At 39.8% G+C, this 18329-nt stretch overlaps 1 protein-coding gene across 1 annotated transcript in view; it reads right to left on the bottom strand.

Annotated features, from left to right (window-relative positions):
• AFF3 (ALF transcription elongation factor 3) overlaps nt 1-18329 on the bottom strand; it is a 2122574-nt gene that overhangs the window by 1545510 nt on the left and 558735 nt on the right. The window lies entirely within an intron of this gene.

Genomic DNA, 18329 nt, shown 5'->3' with positions numbered 1-18329 from the left:
AAGAACATCACTGTGTGCCCTTGGCGTACATCACCCTATGCATATATTTTATACACAACTCACTGAAATTCAGTGGTCATGTGATGCATAATATGAATACTACCTTGAGACACATAGCTTTGTGCTACCCTGAACCACATCACATAGTGCTTAAGTCAACCACACCATCTGGTGCCAAGACTCTACTTGTCACCTGTTTAGTCAAGCAGTAAACCTGACTGGGGACCTGGCAAGCCCTGTCCCCAGGTATCAGGCCAGCGTTAGTGCAAATCTTTGGAAGTTATGAGACTGGAAACAGTCAGACCTTCTTGGAACAACCCCTAAACCATATCAGGCTGTGCTTTCCAAATGCACATTGACTTGTACACCCGATGTGTAAACCTGGGGAACATCGCCTTGTGCTACCTTGGAGTACTCAGATCAAGTGGTGCTGCACTGGTACACATAACGCAGTATATCCTTCACTCACATCTCTGTCTGCTCCCCTAATGGCCATCACCCTATGCCCCCTGCTGCACATCAGTAGGTGACCGTATCTCTCTGTGCACATGGTAAGGTTAAGTCGGTTTAAGTAATATTTTGCGTTTTAAAATAACTATTACTAAAACGAGGAACCTAACAAAATTAAACACAATGAACAATATTACCAAATTTAATGTGAATTTAAAAATAATAGTTTCTTTTATTTCCCTTTTTAAAATCTCCTCAAATTTTGTTGTTTACCTGAGGCTGTTCCCAGTGGCGTAACTAGCCCTCTGGCCGCCCGTGGCGGTCCCTGCATTTGCAGCATTGAAGAGCGGGGGGTGCTGGCGAGTTTTCTCTGTCTGCCACCCCACGGCAAATGCATTAAGCAGCGTGGTGGGGGGCTTTCTATTGTCACCCCGAGATGGCAGGTAAGAGTGGGGAGAGGCCGCCTCCCGGTGCAGACCACCCCCTCCTAGCTACGCCACTGGTTGTTCCGGAAAGGTCTGACTTTTTCCAGACTCATAACTACCAAAGATTTCAGCTTACGCTGGCCCGATATCTGGGGACAGGGCTTGCCAGGTCCCCAGTCAGGCCTGATGCTTGACTAAACAGGTGACAGGCAGATTCTTGGCAGTGTGCGACAATGCTAGCCACTACCTACTCTGTGTGCACTAAACCTGCCCTTTAAGGAGGTAATAATTTGATGGGTGAGTCGATTCGTATGATGCATTAAATTCATGTCATGTTCTTTTCATTGGCATGTGCCTCCGTCTCCTCAGTGTTTTGGACTGAATGCTGTTTGCTGTGACCCACTTATTTTGCATTGCCTACTCACATGTCTGCCCTGAGGTAAAGTAAGAGAAAGACTGCACCCCCTCAAATACACATTCATGCCTCTCCCAGTGGACACTGACTTCCCACCCACTCACAGATATCCTTCCCTGCAGGCATCATCCCATTCTTACATTTGCCTCGAATAAATGCATGTTTAATTGTTGTTGTTTTTCAACAAGAATCTCAAAAGTTGCTAATATTGACTCCATATCATGTTTAGCATCTTGGGACAGGTCTGTCTCAGTTTCAATTTTCATTCTGGGCAATTACAATGATAGGGATGGTCCTTTGAAATCGATCACGCAAAGTGCTGCTGGATAAGCAGCCACACCTGATTGAATGATATGTTTTGGCCTTTCTAAACATACAAGTATGGCTAAAGCATGGTTTCATATTGTCTCTGTCTCATATTTGTTAGAAATCATGTCTACACAAAGGAAGGAAACCAGCTTTCCCTTGTCTTTTAAAGGATTTGTGCCAATGAAGTATTGTGCAGACGAATTCACGACATTTGCCCTTAGTCTGGAATTTATAGTTAATATCACAAATAATATTGGTAACCTGTGCATTGTTCTTAAGAGACAAACTAGACGTTTATTTCATGAAGACCATGTTGTTGCTATTGTATGACATCAAACTGGGCTTATTTTGACCCATCTCTTGGACACCAATTGGCTTCAAAGGGTTTCACAAAAAATCTGGCAACTCTGAAGCCTGGCATTCTTCTTCCTTTCAAGACACCAAGCTCTGCTAACCATGATCTGATCTCCGATGCACCCAGCCTGCATCTTTGAAATTATTGTGTCCAGTCCATTGGAATATATTGGCGCTCCAGCATGTAAAGTTCAGTTTGGAGGCTCTTACTTGCCTTCCATTGTTTTGTAAACAATGGCAGATATTTTTCCTTCATCTTTAGTTAGGATTATTTTTGAATCAACAGGAGAGGCATATAGAATATGCAAAAGTGACACAACCTTGATTGTGATGGCCGTCTCTAAATTCTTGTATGCAGCTTGGATAATTAGAAGTAAAGTGTTAAAAGGCACACAAAGCCAGGTTGCGAACGCCCTCTTGTGATTTTACACTCCCTCGATTGATTTAATGGATATATAATGTTATTGATTGATGTTTTTATGTGTGTTTTATTTTTGCTTTTAGATGTTCCTAACTGATGTATACTATTTTGGTTATAAAACAATGTTTCAAAATATTAATAAACAATACAATACGACTCCATATTTTACTGCATTTAAGACATAGGGGCTTTTGTATCTGTTGGTTTGTGGTCATGAGTACAAGTAGAAATAATACTTCTGAAAAAATTATTGTAGCTACGGCACAAGCTTTGATCACTTGGCCTTGCTTGCCTTCTGTGATAACTGATGTTACTTTTGCATGCACATTACTATTTTAGAAACTTCATACTTACTAACACTACTAGTAAAGTTACATCCTTGATAAAGCCTTACAATGGGGTCAAAACAAGTGCTGGCTGTCAATATTGCAAGATGAAGACAATTTCTGCCAATCCTTTGGCTTGTTTCATTACTTGCACTTGCATAAATAAATGTTTGTTGATCTGGACTATAATATATATTCAGGACAGGTATAACTACTGTGTGCCATGTGCACTATATCTAATAAGTTACCAAGGTACTTTGTTAAGTTCTAATGTTGGAGTGCTGTTCTTCATCTCTTATGTTTACATGTATTCCAGGCCACTGTGCCAGTGTGTTTGCTTTGCATGGTTGATTGCTGAGCCTTAGCCTATGGTAGCAAGGTGATATTACAGATCAGTCACCCCCCTGTTATCTTTACATTTAGTAAATATACAATGTTTGACAAATTGGGGTTGTAATTGTTTGGCTGTGCAATAACAGGTATCAAGACTACCTTATAATAGTAAATGTATAGGATAGGAAATTGTCAGATTAATAGGCAGAATAGGAAGGTGCTAAGGGGAAAAGGAACTGGAGGCCATATTTAAGCTTTAAATATAGAGAAAGGTTGGTTCTTCCACATTAAGTCAAAGTTTCTACAATTAATCAAGCTTCCTGATTGGCCAATTATAGATCAATTTATTAACTGACCATGCTTAATATTTAGGACTTCAGTCTTGTGATTGCTTTGGGATTTTAATAGTTTAGAAAACAAGTCAAACACAGACTGTCCAGGAAAATAATGTCATGCATCTGTACCAACCCAAGCGGCAACAAGTAAAATGTCTATCTCCATTCATGAACTATCCTGAATTTATGTGCACTTCTGCTTGAAATACTTTTTAGAGCACATAGCAGCCTCCTCATCTGCTTGAAATTTTACAGGCTTCTTTTGCTGGAGCAAAGACATAAAAGAGACCTGCTTTGCACATTTAGGCTCTTGCTTATGACAAAGAAAAGAAAGTACTTTAAGAAATGTTATTTAATTTTTTATAGTAAGAAATCATGCATCTTTGGGTTCTTTCTACGATTGATATACATTTCTGTGTTTTGGGAAAATTCCCAAAATTCCATGGAGAACGATTATATCATAGAGTTCAATAATACTCGTAATATTCAGTCTTCATATACATTCCTGAGATTTGGCCACAGAGAAGACAATCTGCTGGATCAGATGTTCAGATAAAGACTGGCAGCAATGCAGAATGTGCCAACATATTGGTTGGCTCCAAATATGAATGCCTACACTTTAGGAAGGAGCATACATGGTGGACATGCTGACAGTGGTAATTTGTCCGGCTCCACAAGCATCTCCAAATTAAGCCTACCTTAACTGCCAATCTATCACAATGTCCCACTGACTTTATTCTGTGAATGTCCATCAGGTATTGTAAAAATGATGCTTAACTCTTATTGAATGGTAGGTGAAGTCATCCTAAAATGCTGAGAAACAACACAGGCATGTTAAGGAGACAAATATGTAGGAACAAAAGTACTCTGGCTTTGGGGAATGTTTAAGTAGTCTGGCTTTGGGGAATATTTCCAGTGTCCACATTTTTGTCAGAAATTTCACCAGAAGTGATGATCATAGTGGATTTTTCACCATGGACTTTCTACCTAAAGTGTCTTATTGTATGGCAGATACAACCTCTTCAGGGGAAACATCTTCATTGCTGTGATGGAACACCACCTTGGTGGCGGTAAGAATGTCACTGCATTGGTGAATGGAATGTTCACCATACAAACTTTACATTAAGTCCTTCAGGTCTAATATAGAGGACTGCCAGGAATATTGCATCTACCAAGATTGACAGATTATTAGCATGTACCACAGGCTGTATATCTCTCTGCTAAAAGCAGGGCCGGACTGGGAACGCAAACAGCCCTGGAAATTCGGTCAGACCAGCCCCTGAGGGGGGTGGTGGTGGGAAACACTGCTGCCGGTTTTGGTACAGGAGGCTGATATTGCAGCATACTGCTGCAAAACTGCCCCGTACCAAAAGCGGCCCCCACCGGCCCAAAACTGACCCACACCCGGTTCCCGCCACGGCCAGTACGGCCCTGGTTAAAAGTAACACACATGGACATATTGCCAGTGATAGTCAGTCCACCAACTCTAACTAGGTGGTCGATTTTGATGGCGGACGGACCTGCGTCCGTCCGCCACCCCCAAGGTGGAGGGACCATCCACAGGGGCAGCGACGTTCCCTCCATACCTATTAGGATGTGACCGCCACCCTGGCGGTCACATCCTGTATCTTTAACATTGCGGCGGGTGCTGCTTGAAGCAGCACCCGCTGCAAGGTTAAAAATGCATGCTTTGCTTTGTGCATGCAAATGCACAGGGGTACGATAGGTACCCCCCATGTTAACCCCCATCCCCTCTTTACCCTGGGGTCCCGCAAGGGACCCCCAGAAGCAAAGGTCCACATGCTTTTCCACTGCGGAAAAGCCACTGCGGAAAAGCATGTTTACACACACATCCTAATTTGGGTGACGGTGTCTTGCAGACACCGCCACCAAATTGCGGTCAACACCCTGCGGATCAGCGGCGGACGGACCTGCCGTCCGCCGCTGTTCCAACCGCCATCATAATCTGGCGGTGGGTGTTTTCTCTGACAGCGGCGGTGAATCCGCATCCTCCGGGCCGGCGGTGTCTTCCACCAGCCCGGAGGATGCGGATTCACTGCAATCATAATCGACCCCCAAGTTTTGAATTACCTCCACCAAAAACTACCTGTTCTGAAGTAACTACTCTGCCACCATTTCTGGCAGAATTAACAATAATGATGATCTCCCTGGAGGTGGAACCAGATGATCTTTGAAACGTAGATTTGGTGTTTCTGACATGCTTTCATACGCCCCTAGGCCTATTAGGAAGACCATCTATACTATCTTGAATAAAGTATTCCTACATTAGGGGAGCCTTCGCAGAGACCACACAGTCAATTCCTTGGTGAATTGTCCACAAGCGATTGTCTCCTCAAATAAAGTCTTTCCATGGCAGACACAGCCTTTCAATGGAGAAATCATTGCTGCCCACATCGAACACTGTATGTACATCGAACACTGTATGCATTGCAATTTTTCCGCTGTCACCATGGGAAAGGAAGGTAAACATTCTGCCCCTTTGACTAATGACCATGATCAAACTTCTAAATCAGGCCCTTTTCTTTAATTGTTTTAAAGTTTTTTTCTGTGAGTTTTTAGGCCATGACATTTTTTATTAAACCCCATAACTTTGCATGTGGTATCGCTGCAACTTTTATACTTCGTAACCTCTCCTTTCTTGTATTGCCAATAGGCTCACCACTGCAGAACATCCACTGTACTTTCAGATTGTTCCCCGCTGTAAATAACATTTTCCCTCAGGAAAAAAACAATACTTGATTCTTTGAAATGAAATTTGAGATTTCTGAATACAAACCCAAACCTTTGCCTACCTAAATTATTCTGAGGTCGCCACAAATCTTTGTGAATCAGGGCTAATGAGATCTTGGTCTGTTCTGCGGACACTGACGCAAAATGCAAATTAAAAAGAGCAAATGCATCAATTCGCGCCAGCTGCTGCCAAAAATAAATCTGATTTCATTCACCTAACTCCTGCTTGATTAATCTACAAGAGACTTATTTTCATCCCTTTGACGTTAATTGGACTACAAACGTGAAGTAGCTGTCGCAAATGAAGACAATTTTGGAAGTTTTTTGGGCTCTACCAGGAAATATTATTTTTGTTCAGGAATAGCTCAAAGTAACAAATACAAAAAAAAATGTGAGAAAAAAAATCAATCAGGCAGTGCTGAGTCAAAACACACAGTAATGTATCTTTCAAATAGATGTTTTGCAATCACACTCCAAATTGCAGTTCAGCGCCGGAGGACCGGAGCCCGTGTCAGTAAAAATGGCACTGTGACACAGCCACCTTATTACTCATAACATCCTCTAAATGCACCGCCCGAGAATTTATTCTCGCATCTGAAAAGGTCATGAGGCAAGATCAGGAAAATTAAATGTGTGGAACCCCATAAAATCGGAAACTATGTTCCATTAAAACGCAAAATATGATTGAATGAGCAAATATAAAATAACAATAGAAATGCTACTGATGTCAATGCTTGAGACACTGAAGAAGGATTCTTTCTCCAAATCATAGGAACTGTTCAAATCCTTTAAGGGTAAGCATTATCGGCCCCATCAGAATTAAGAGGCCACTCATAATGAGGACTTAAGTATTGGAGGAAAAGTACATTCTATCAAACGAGATCACAGTAAATTGGCAGTAGCTCCCTTTTCAAGATCCTTCAGCTCTCAGTCCTGCCTCTGCTGAAGGCAGTGAGTAGATCTCACGTTCTCCATTGGTATACACCCTTTTGGAGCAAGGCCCTGTGTAATGATGAGAAGTCCACATGTTGAGTAGTATTTTGTGATGCTTTATTCCAAGTTGTATAGCATAGAGAATACCAAGATACTACACCATGTCTCAGTTCTAGGACATGCCTCTTAGCCAACACAGATTGTGGATTTCATCTCGCCTCCCCTAGATACATCAGTGAATGTTCCCCCCTCTTATAAGGTCAAGATTTTGGGGTACACTGATTCAATGCAGAAGAGTCCCCACTTCCAAGGATGCGTACTACCTTCAACTGCCGCCTGCAAGATAGTTTTGCGGTAGATGTATTTCCATATTTGTCTTTCACAAAACCGACAATGTACAAATGCATATTATATACAACCCTCCCGGAATTCATAAAAAAGGTGTGTGTTGTTAGTGTCATCAAGGGTTGTGTGCAATTGGTAACTTCTGGACCTAACAAGGTCTTAAAGGTATTTTTGAACATTGCCAGCTTCATAGATCAGGAAGCTGGAGAAGTTTTAAGTTGGCACAAAGATGCCTTGCCCTGCAACAGGAGCATGCCTTGGCAGCCACAAACTCCCATGTCCTTGATGCCTGAAGTCCAATGGAGGGATGTCCAGCGTTGGAAAAAGGTGACGCTATACTGAATCAACATAGAGCTTAATTAGGAAGGGCAGCATACACCACAAATAGTGCAGTAATTGATGGTGCTGTAGTTCAAAGTTTATAATGTTATTTTACCATTAGTTTAGGAACAATTAAAAAACTGAATCCAACACAGGCAACCATATTATAATGTAAAGATATATTCCGATTTGCGTAAAAAGGTCACAGGGAGGGTTGGGATCGGGGAGTGTAGAAAAACACTTTGTATTTAAAGGGATACCAGACTCTAAACCATAGATGTACAATAATATATGTATACATAGTATGCCACGTTCCTATTGTCTTCTGGGATATTATGAAAGCAGTTGATATACACACTATAATGGGGGACCTACATGGTTGGTACAACTCACGATTTCTGTGGGTTTGACATTTTAGACAAGCTAAACCAAATGGCATAACCATAGCATCTTGAAACAATGCCCCAGAGGGTGCTTGGACCTATTTGTTCGATAGAGCCTTGAAGGTCATACCTCCACATTTACTGGGTTGACAATATCTATGACCATGTACATGGGTATAAATGTATTTTATGATCAGTCACTGACAATCTCAACAGGGTTGGTAAGGTTCCAATTTGGCTGCACAGAAGTCAGAGAGGCATCCAAAGCATTGTGTGTTGCTCAAGGTCATATGGTGACAGCACTTTAATGAGGTGATCTCTGCTGGTCACAGTCTTCATTCTGAGGAAGGAGTTTATACAGAAGAGAACTGACTTGGTAAAGAACTGTTTTTTGGAGCACTTCATCCGTGGCTCATCCAGGCCATATGTCTATTACAGTTTGCAAAAATAAGGCACTATCAGCCAGATTCATCAATGTCCCGATTTGCGAGTCCTTAATAACGATTATTAAGGAATCGCTATTAAGGACTCGCAAATCGGGATTCATGTAGAAATTGCAAAATAAATTGCAATTCCTACAGCCTCCTTATTTGCGATTAGCAAATTGCTAATCACAAATAAGGAATAACTCCCCATTCATTCCTATGGGCCTAAAGGCCCATAGAAATGAATGGGGAGTCAATCCTTATTTGCGATTAGCAATTTGCTAATCGCAAATAAGAATGCGATTCCAAGGGTGCCAGGGGTGTCCAAACGACACCCTGTAGCACCCCTGAAATGGAAATGTAGCCTGATGTTGCACACACACATGTCCAAAGGACATGTGTGTTTAACATACCACTTAGAAAAATGCACTTAAATGCATTTTTCTAAGTTTTCGCTATTTACCACGAAGTCAGACTTCACGGTAAATAGCGCCCAGAAATAGCGAATTCGCAAATTTTAAAAGGTTCATGAATAGCATTTAAGGAATCTCAAATTGAGATTCCTTAAATGCGATCGCAATTTGATAATTTGCAATTATTTGCGATTTGTCAAATTTCGAGTTCATGAACCATTGATGAATCTCAATTGCCATTTTTGCGGGCGCAAAGCGCCGAATTTTGCGATTCGCACCGCTTGCGCTCGCAAAAATGCTTGATGAATCTACCTGAATGAAGCAAAATCCAAATCATCTCTGTCAATGGGATTGTTTGTATCTGTACTGCTAGCAGTCATGCTGTTCTTTCCATTGCCTTTTTGGGCTCTATTACAATATATGTGCCCATTTTTAAAAAGTGGACCGTATGGCCTATAAGTGCTACAGGCCTATCTCATTGATGAACAGCACTATTAAGATCGAAGGGAAAGTGATAGATAACCGCCTTGTGGAGTGGGCTGCACAGCATAACATTATTTCTCCCTTTAAGTATGAGTTATGTCACGATGTAGGAATACTGAGCAGAGTCTAAATCTGAGTTTAATTATAAATAAATACACTTTGGTGAAGTACTGCCCCCAGTACTAGGGTTCATGGGCCTGTCTACGGCTTTCGATTCTTTAAACAGGAGCAAGTTACGGCTTATGTTACTAGGCCTCCTTGGTTAATTTTCTGTACTATTTACATGATGACCTGAGAGCCAAGGTTCCTATTTGTGCTACAGGCGAAATGTTGCCAGTGTTCAGTTTGAAGCATGGAGTATGCTAAAGGTGCATTATAGCCCCCCAATCGTTTATATATATATATATATATATATATATATATATATATACATATATATATATATTTATACGGACCTCCACACAGGAAAAGTTTTTCTTCAGTGCAATTTATTATCCCAGATCACAACATGACGCGTTTCGACCGGGTCACCCCGGTCTTGATCACATGACATGTTCGAAACCACGCGTGATTTAAATACCAATGTTACAACTTTTCCCTCCCCTTTGGATGACATAGAGATAGAAGACAGACTTTGCCAAAAGAGTCAAAAAGATGGAAGAGGTACCCATTCATAATACTATCATTGATTCTGCATTTTTAAAAAAAACTTTTCCAACAGGTAATCGTTTCCATTTTATATACATGCCTAAATAAAAGTAAATACATAGGATTTCCTCAATTCAACTCCATAATATAATCTTGCAAAAGATAGTGCAAATCTGTAATACTGGGCAAGTACCCATAGAAAATGATTATAGGTCTGTCAGCATGTTAAAGTGCATAGTGCCTTAGTTGTAATACCTAGTATGGAAAACTGCATATATTAATCCTAAAGTGCAAATTCATATCGGTCAACTATTGATATCATAGAGAACACGATAAAAATAGAATAATGTTTTTAGCAGATATAGCGGATGCTACTAGTATTTCATAATCATACAGAGAAAATGTCCCCATATTGTACTGCCCGAGGAACAATCGCTATTAAAGTGCTGGTCATATATACAAGAATATTTACAAATGTGCAACATAATACTGTATCAGATCATATTGACATAAAGGTGTATAGACATCAATAAGAATCGAAATATATATCTAAGAATGTGCAAAACCAACTACCATTAGAACCAAATACCACACAGACACTGAATAAAAACCGGTAAAACCAGAAATCTAGTAAAACCAGTTAAATCCGATAGAAGTGACGCTAAAATCCAATGAATAATCAGTTCATTACACATAAATAAATATACACATCTATATATATATATCTATCTATCTATATATATATATATATATATATATATATATATATATATATATATATATATATATATATATATATATATTACCTACTGGCGGTCGCCAGTAGGTATATATAGTTAGGATTTTTTCCCTATGGGATTTCTGAAAATTCTATGCCTAATAACTTTTGCGTTTGTGGACGGAATTGGCTGAAATTTTCAGGAAAATGGCACATTTTGTTTCTGAGCAGCCCTTGAAAATTTGGGGGGGTTTTGTGGAGGGGGGGCCGAGAAAAAAGGGGGGTCCCAAAACGCCTTTTTCCCATGTTAATTTCCATAGGGCGGTTGGACTCACTTTTAGCCCGAACGGCTGAATGGATTTTCACGAAACTTGGCAAAATTGTAGGGACTGTTAGCCTGATGTGCCTTTGCTAGGTCTCAATATATGTGCTTCAGTGGATTTTGAGAAATTAACGTTTAAATCAAGATATATATCTGTAACAGTGCTCCGGGCAGCTATCCGGTTAGCGAACCTTTCGCGTAACGGAACTTTGCGATGAGAAGCTGATTGGCCCTCCGGTGTCTGTCAACATTCTAAACAGTCCGGAGCGGCCGCCATCTTGTCTCTCGGTAGGATCGAGAGACAAGAGGAGGCCAAAACAAAGGGGGAAATTACCATAAGGGGGCATAGTAGATCCTCGTTGACCCCCTAGGTTTTATGTGGAGGTTTTAAAAGGGCCTAGGAGGGTCCAAAAAAAAAAATTTTTTTTTGCGTGGTAAGCGCCAAGTTCGCGAACCGGATAGCTTTCTGGGCAGCGAACTTTATGGATAAAAGAATGAAAGACTTTTCTAATACTGTATGTTAATTGTTTGTTGTTTTTCTTGTTTTTTTTGTTTTCTTTTTTTTAAAGTGTTTTTTTTATTTTGATTCTTTTTCATAATTTATTAAACTTTCTAACATTTCAGTGTCTGAAATGTCATTATTTTCTTGAAATATTGTTTGCAATCTGTGAGGTTGCAAAATGTCCTCATTTGCAAGGAGGAGATCTACTGCTTGGACACATTGCAGCAGTTCATTATCCAAGCTTTCATCCATAAATTCCATGTCAATTGGTTCAATTAATTCCTGGCTGCTCTCTTCCAGGTCCATCTCAAAAGAAACTTGCTGCTCGCCTTCCATTTTGCCTGAAATTTGGATTAAAAAAATATATATTAGTAGAGATAGGGCACTGTTGGGATTAATTTTAGATAGGCAGTTTTTATCAGTGAATTTATCTTTTGGCAGTGTATAGTATGAGAGTGGAAATAGGACTATAAAAAAGTGTATGTGATTTAACCAAGACAAGCCTTACTCCATTGATAACTATAACAGAGAAGTCTATCTAAATACATTACTACTACAGAGGGATAGTGTATATCTAGCAGAAAAAGTCTACTATATTAAGTCATAGTGCACAATATATTAAATTATAACTTACCTTCACAAAGAAGTTGAAGTTTTTTGAAGCTATTGAAATAGGAGGTACAACAAGAAGTAGTAGTCAAAATGGCTGTGTTTCCTTCTCTCCCTTTATATATATACAGGTATATAACCAATTAAATGTCAGGTAATAAAAGTAGAAAATGAAAGTAACATTTTCATTGGTTGTCAATTCCAACAATTCAGATGTGTTTTGTGAAGTAATTTACCTCACGGTACTTGGAGAGGTCTACAGGCTAAATGGCTAAATGGAATTTCAATGAAATTTGTGAGAATGGAAGGGATTGTTATGTAGTATGAGCTAATCTATATTTGGTGAGAGTGTCTCTAGTCGTTTTTCTGTAAATTACTTTCCCGCCTTTTTTTAGGACCGCTTTCCGGGAAGCTGCCCGGTTAGCGAACCTTAAGCGTCACGGGAGTCCACCATTTTGTGTTTCGTTCGCATTAAGATACAAGATGGAGGGCAAATAATGTTTAGAATGGGTAGAAGGGGTCATGGTAGACTTATCTTGACCCCCTAGGTTTTCTGAGCGTGGCTGAGGAGGCTTATATGTGCGGAAAAAAAAACTTTTTTTAAAAAAATTCCGCGAGGTTAGCTTTCGGTTAGCGAACCGGGTAGCGCCCCGGGGAGCGAATTTTGTGGAAAATTAGTGAAAAAAGTTAGAGAAAAATAATAATTGTGAGTGATCAGATGTAGGGTAGCTCTGAGAAGAGCTTTTGGGTTTATGGTACATTTAGGTACTTATAAGTAGGTACCAATGCACAGTCTTAAATTCAGAATGAAAATTCTGTTGCCCTCATCTGAGAAGTGAACTCCATCTCCTCTGTAGATATCTTGCATGTAGTAACGCAAGTTATTGTTGTACAGAGAGCCCATTCCATGGTCTCTCATGTAAGCTGAAACAGATTTGTTTACATGCTTCCTCGCTTTCTCAATTTGTGGACAAAATTGGTTGGACCACCTCCATTTCTGTCTTTGGCATATATTGGAATATACCAAGGCAGTTTGAGGAAAAAGTGCCATTAATTGCTCAAAGGTGTCCTTTAAAAGCATTTCCAGACCTACCCCTGTCAAAGTGCCCAAATCATTACCTCCACAGTGCACTATTAACAGGTCAGGTTTAGGCAAATGCATAAAGGTTTTCACCAATGGTATCAATTGGTGACATTTTAATCCTCTTTGGCCCAACCACTTAATTTCCACATCTTGTAAATTGAGGTTAGGTAAATTTCTGCTTTCAGCATACCTTTGAGCCCAGTGGATGTAACTATGTCCAACAATCCAGACCTTAAACATGGTGGGAGAAGGTTGTTCTGCAGTCAGATGAAGTGTGGTAATGAAAGGGCAGTTGAAACAGTAGGAGTTTCTAAAGAAAAAAAACTGTGGATTTACAATGCTAATGATTCATTAGCAGTGATTGGTGCATTTCCATTTCTGAAAACAGAAAGTTAGGGTGCATGGATGTGTTCTTTGAAAGATGTAATTTGAATGGTCAAGGAAGAAACATTTAATGAAAGATTGCACTGGATACGCAGGTGCACTGAGAGTTCAGAGTTCAATTGAAACATTGTTGTGTGAATTTGCAAACATGAGAGGTCTTCCAGGAGGTGGTTGCTATGGAAACAAGGCAGACAGGGCAGAGGGGGGAAGGGTTTTGATTTGAAAAAAGTGAGGGAAGAGGTATGATTGGCTAATATGAGAGCACTTCCGGGAGCGCTAACGCGGCGCGTCATTAGACGCATTACGCGACAACGTGATACGTCGCGCTTCCGCGACGCGTCACAGTTCCGCTAACGTAACGTTTACCGGTTCGCGGACTAGGTCGCGGCATCAAGATGAGCTAACGGAAAGCTTCCCGGTTCGCGAACTGGAAGCGAAGAAAAAAAATATTTTAAAAAAAATTATTAATAAACATCTAAAATATATTTTAAGATTTAAAGAAGAATACATTTTACAGTTACAGATGTTAGCTTTTAAAAAACCAATGAAATTCACAGAAAAAACCATAGGTTATAGACCATATATAGTTAGGAATTTGCATTTACAAAACCTTGAAAATTCACTGAAAAAACCATAGGTTATAGACCATATATAGTTAGGGATTTGCATTTACAAAACCTTATTTTACTCGCATAAAACCATTGAAATTCCATATATAGTTAGTTGCGCTAACTATATATCGCGCACCCGCAATCCACTGCTGATGATGTCACATATTACATCATTCATGACATGGTCAGTGACATCACTGATGACATCACTGATGACAACATCCAGTGACTGTATGTTTCTGTAAAGTGTAAATATGTCTTACATATTGAAGAATGAGTGGATGTATAAGTGTCTGGATGAAGGATTTAGTAGGTGCATGACTGACTGTATGAGTGAGTGATTAAATATGTCTCACTGAGTGCATGGGTTAGTGACTAAACTGTCTTAATTTGTGCATTATTATGTCTGTTGTTCTGTAAACTGCTGCATGTGTTGATAAGTAGCTATATGAGTAACTATATGGGTTATTGATTGGTAGCCCAGGTATTTGTATGGGAGACTGAGTGTGTGTGTGGGTGGCTGGGAGGTGTATGACTCTGTGCATAGATGTGTGAGCAGTTGATTCACTAGATGTATGGTTTCAAAAGTGCATGTGGAAACAGCTGTATGGGCGGTTGACTGTGTGCATGAGTGTATTGGTGAGTGAATGGATATCTCAGTGCTACATGTCAAAGTAAGTACATATGTAAAACACAGTACAAGTGAGAGTTGACATATATAAATAACTGTGCATAAGAGCCAGTGAATGTGTGAGTGGCTGTATGGATCATTGTGAACTTGTATCAGGGATTGTATAAGAGAGTAAATATGTGTTAGTATATGTTTGAATAAGTAAAGTTTGTATAACTGTATAGTTGAGGAAATGGAGGTGCGATTGATTCTTTGCATGACTGACTAGGTGTGTGAGTAACTCCATGGATGAGTGACAGTCTGTGAGTGTCTGTTTACACTGATTGTATCTAAGGTTATATTAGAGTCTGAAGAGGTTCATCGTATTATCACATGAATGATATCATCAGTGATGTGATCAGTAATGTCAAATGAGATGTCATCAGTGATGTCATCAGTGATGTCATCAGTGATGTCACTGACCATGTCATGAATGATGTAATATGTGACATCATCAGCAGTGGATTGCGGGTGCGCGATATATAGTTAGCGCAACTAACTATATATGGAATTTCAATGGTTTTATGCGAGTAAAATAAGGTTTTGTAAATGCAAATCCCTAACTATATATGGTCTATAACCTATGGTTTTTTCAGTGAATTTTCAAGGTTTTGTAAATGCAAATTCCTAACTATATATGGTCTATAACCTATGGTTTTTTCTGTGAATATATATATATATATATATATATATATATATATATATATATATATATACCAGACAAGGGAGGCAACATAGTCATCTGGCCCCAGGCTCAGTATGTGGAAGATGCTAATAGACAGCTTTCTGACACTGTCTGCTATGCAAAAACCAATATAAAGGAATATGACTTGTCTAGAGAACAATTAAAGAAACTTCTTTTTAAATTTAGGAGGGAAGGGCTTATCTCTAGCGAAGAGTTCAAATTTCTTCATGTGGAACATCCAGTATTGCCCAGATTTTATTTGATTCCCAAAATACATAAGTGCAGGTCTCCGGTTCCGGGAAGACCTATCATTTCTGCTATAGACAGTTTGACAGAACACCTGGCACAGTATACTGACTATTTTTTACAGTCTCTTGTCACTAATCTGCCTACCTACATAAGGGACACGGGCCACTTTCTACAAAAGTTAAAAAACATTGCTTGGTCAGAGGACTGTATATTGGTAACGTTAGACATCGAAGCCCTCTATACCAGTATAGATCACCGTAGAGGGCTGGAGGCACTGGAATACTTTCTAAGCACAAGACCAGTGCATTGTTACAACCATAACAAGATGCTCAGTGAATTTGTAAGCTGGTGTTTATATCACAATTATTTCTTGTTTGGTAAAGACATCTATATACAGAAAAGGGGTGTGGCCATGGGGGCCTGCTTCTCACCCAGCTACGCGTGTCTCCACGTTGGCTGGTGGGAGAAGCGGGTCCTCATGGAAACACATCAAGCGTTGTTCACAACAAACGTGGTTATGTGGGTTCGTTTTATTGACGATGTGTTTTTAATTTGGAGAGGGAATGAAGAGAGCGTGAAAGAATTTATTAATACACTAAACAACAATGAGGACAATCTTAGATTCACACATAACATCAGCAAGACAGCTGTGGACTTTTTAGATGTCAGGGTCTTTCACAAAGCAGGACAACTAGCTACCACCCTACACAGAAAAGACACGTCGGGAAACACAACCCTACATGCCACAAATGCCCATCCCCGCCATGTCATTGACAACATTCCTTATGGTGAACTTCTTCGAGTAAAGAGAATCTGTAGTACTGATGTGGAGCTCAATAAGTGCACAGCCGAAGCACTAGACAGATTCAGGGAGTGAGTATACAGAGAGAATATACTTAAGAAAGCGGTAAATAAAATGCAAACAAGATCTAGGGAAACCCTATTTAAATCAGTGGTGGCGAATGAGGTCCCCAAAAGATATTCGGCTGAATCTCCTATTAGATTCATCACTGCATACAGTGTCCAGGACAGAAGAATCCGGTCCATTCTAAGCAAGAGTTGGCCCATACTCAAGACCGATGCGGTGTTATCCCATCATTTACCAGCCCGACCAGATATTACGTTTTGGAGGGGACCCTCGTTACGTACGCATATCTCTAAACCTTGCCCTGAACTCTCTATTAAAAAAGCTTGGTTCCCACCCCGGTTGGGGTTTTACAAATGCAGCAGCTGCAGGGCCTGCAAATTTGGAGTCAACACGCAACATTACAACACTCCTTTCAGCCCAGTGCCATTGCCCATTAAAGGAAATTACGGTTGTAAAACCGAGTATGCTGTTTACAACCTGGTATGCACCTGCGGGCTGAGGTATGTGGGAAGTACCAGGCTTCCAGTGCATGCCAGGATATTGCAGCATATTCGAGCAATCGTGAACAACGACAGCTCCAATCCGGTAGCTAGACACTTTAAAAGTGTTCATGGCAACAACCTCCAGTGTCTAAGCTATTATGTCCTTACATCAGTACCCAAACCCAGAAGGGGAGGAGACCGTGATAAGATGCTGCGGCAATTAGAATCCGAAATGATCTTAGAATTGGATTCTAAGGTACCTAATGGGCTGAACACTACGGAAGACCTGTATCACTTTCTGTAAAATCAACATCCATTCATTATGACAGGCTCCGTAGTCAGGCAAATCACCAGAACCGTCTTAACAGCATAAAATTGTGGGTTTTTGCTCCAACTAAATAACGTCCATTGACTTATTAAAATGATTATTTGTTTCAGTCCGATACCCAGAATAGATCTTTTTTAATTCTCTCTTTTTTTCAACTGTTTGAAGCAAGAATGGATCATTGATCCCCCTGTGGAAATCTAGTCACATTATCAAATATTCTTTATATGTAGGTCACGATGATCACCATAGCAGGGGTTGCCATCTATTATAGATGTCCCCAATTGTTCGGGCAGTTGGTTAATTCAGAAAAGGGTCCAAAATAGCACTTTAATACTTTGCGTTATATTGCACATTTGAGTGTCAAGTTTACAACATCACTATTGCACTTTATAATGAAAAGATACATCAAAATGGTAACATTGTACAATATATATATTCAACACAAGGGTTTTTAAGTATGTACAGGATTACTTTTACACCATGAATTAGTACGTATAGAGATTTGTATATGCATATTTATTGAAACTTGTTTTATATCTATGTATATTTTGAATAGGATACAATTTTGATATTGCAATATATCTATTTGCATTTTTGCACATGCCCAATAGCATAAGCACAACGCACTTTATTGTTGTTATCGTGGAACATTATATGCAAACATGAATTTATGCAGGTACCAAATGAATGGTTGATAACCATAAAGGACTGTAGTTATTATACCAACTTCGAACTAAAACATGACAA

Source organism: Lissotriton vulgaris, chromosome 8, assembly GCF_964263255.1.
Source record: "Lissotriton vulgaris chromosome 8, aLisVul1.2, whole genome shotgun sequence".
In the NCBI taxonomy this organism is placed as follows: Eukaryota; Metazoa; Chordata; class Amphibia; order Caudata; family Salamandridae; genus Lissotriton; species Lissotriton vulgaris.
Note: the sequence above shows the minus strand (reverse complement) of the source record. Positions and strands in the feature narration are given on the sequence as shown.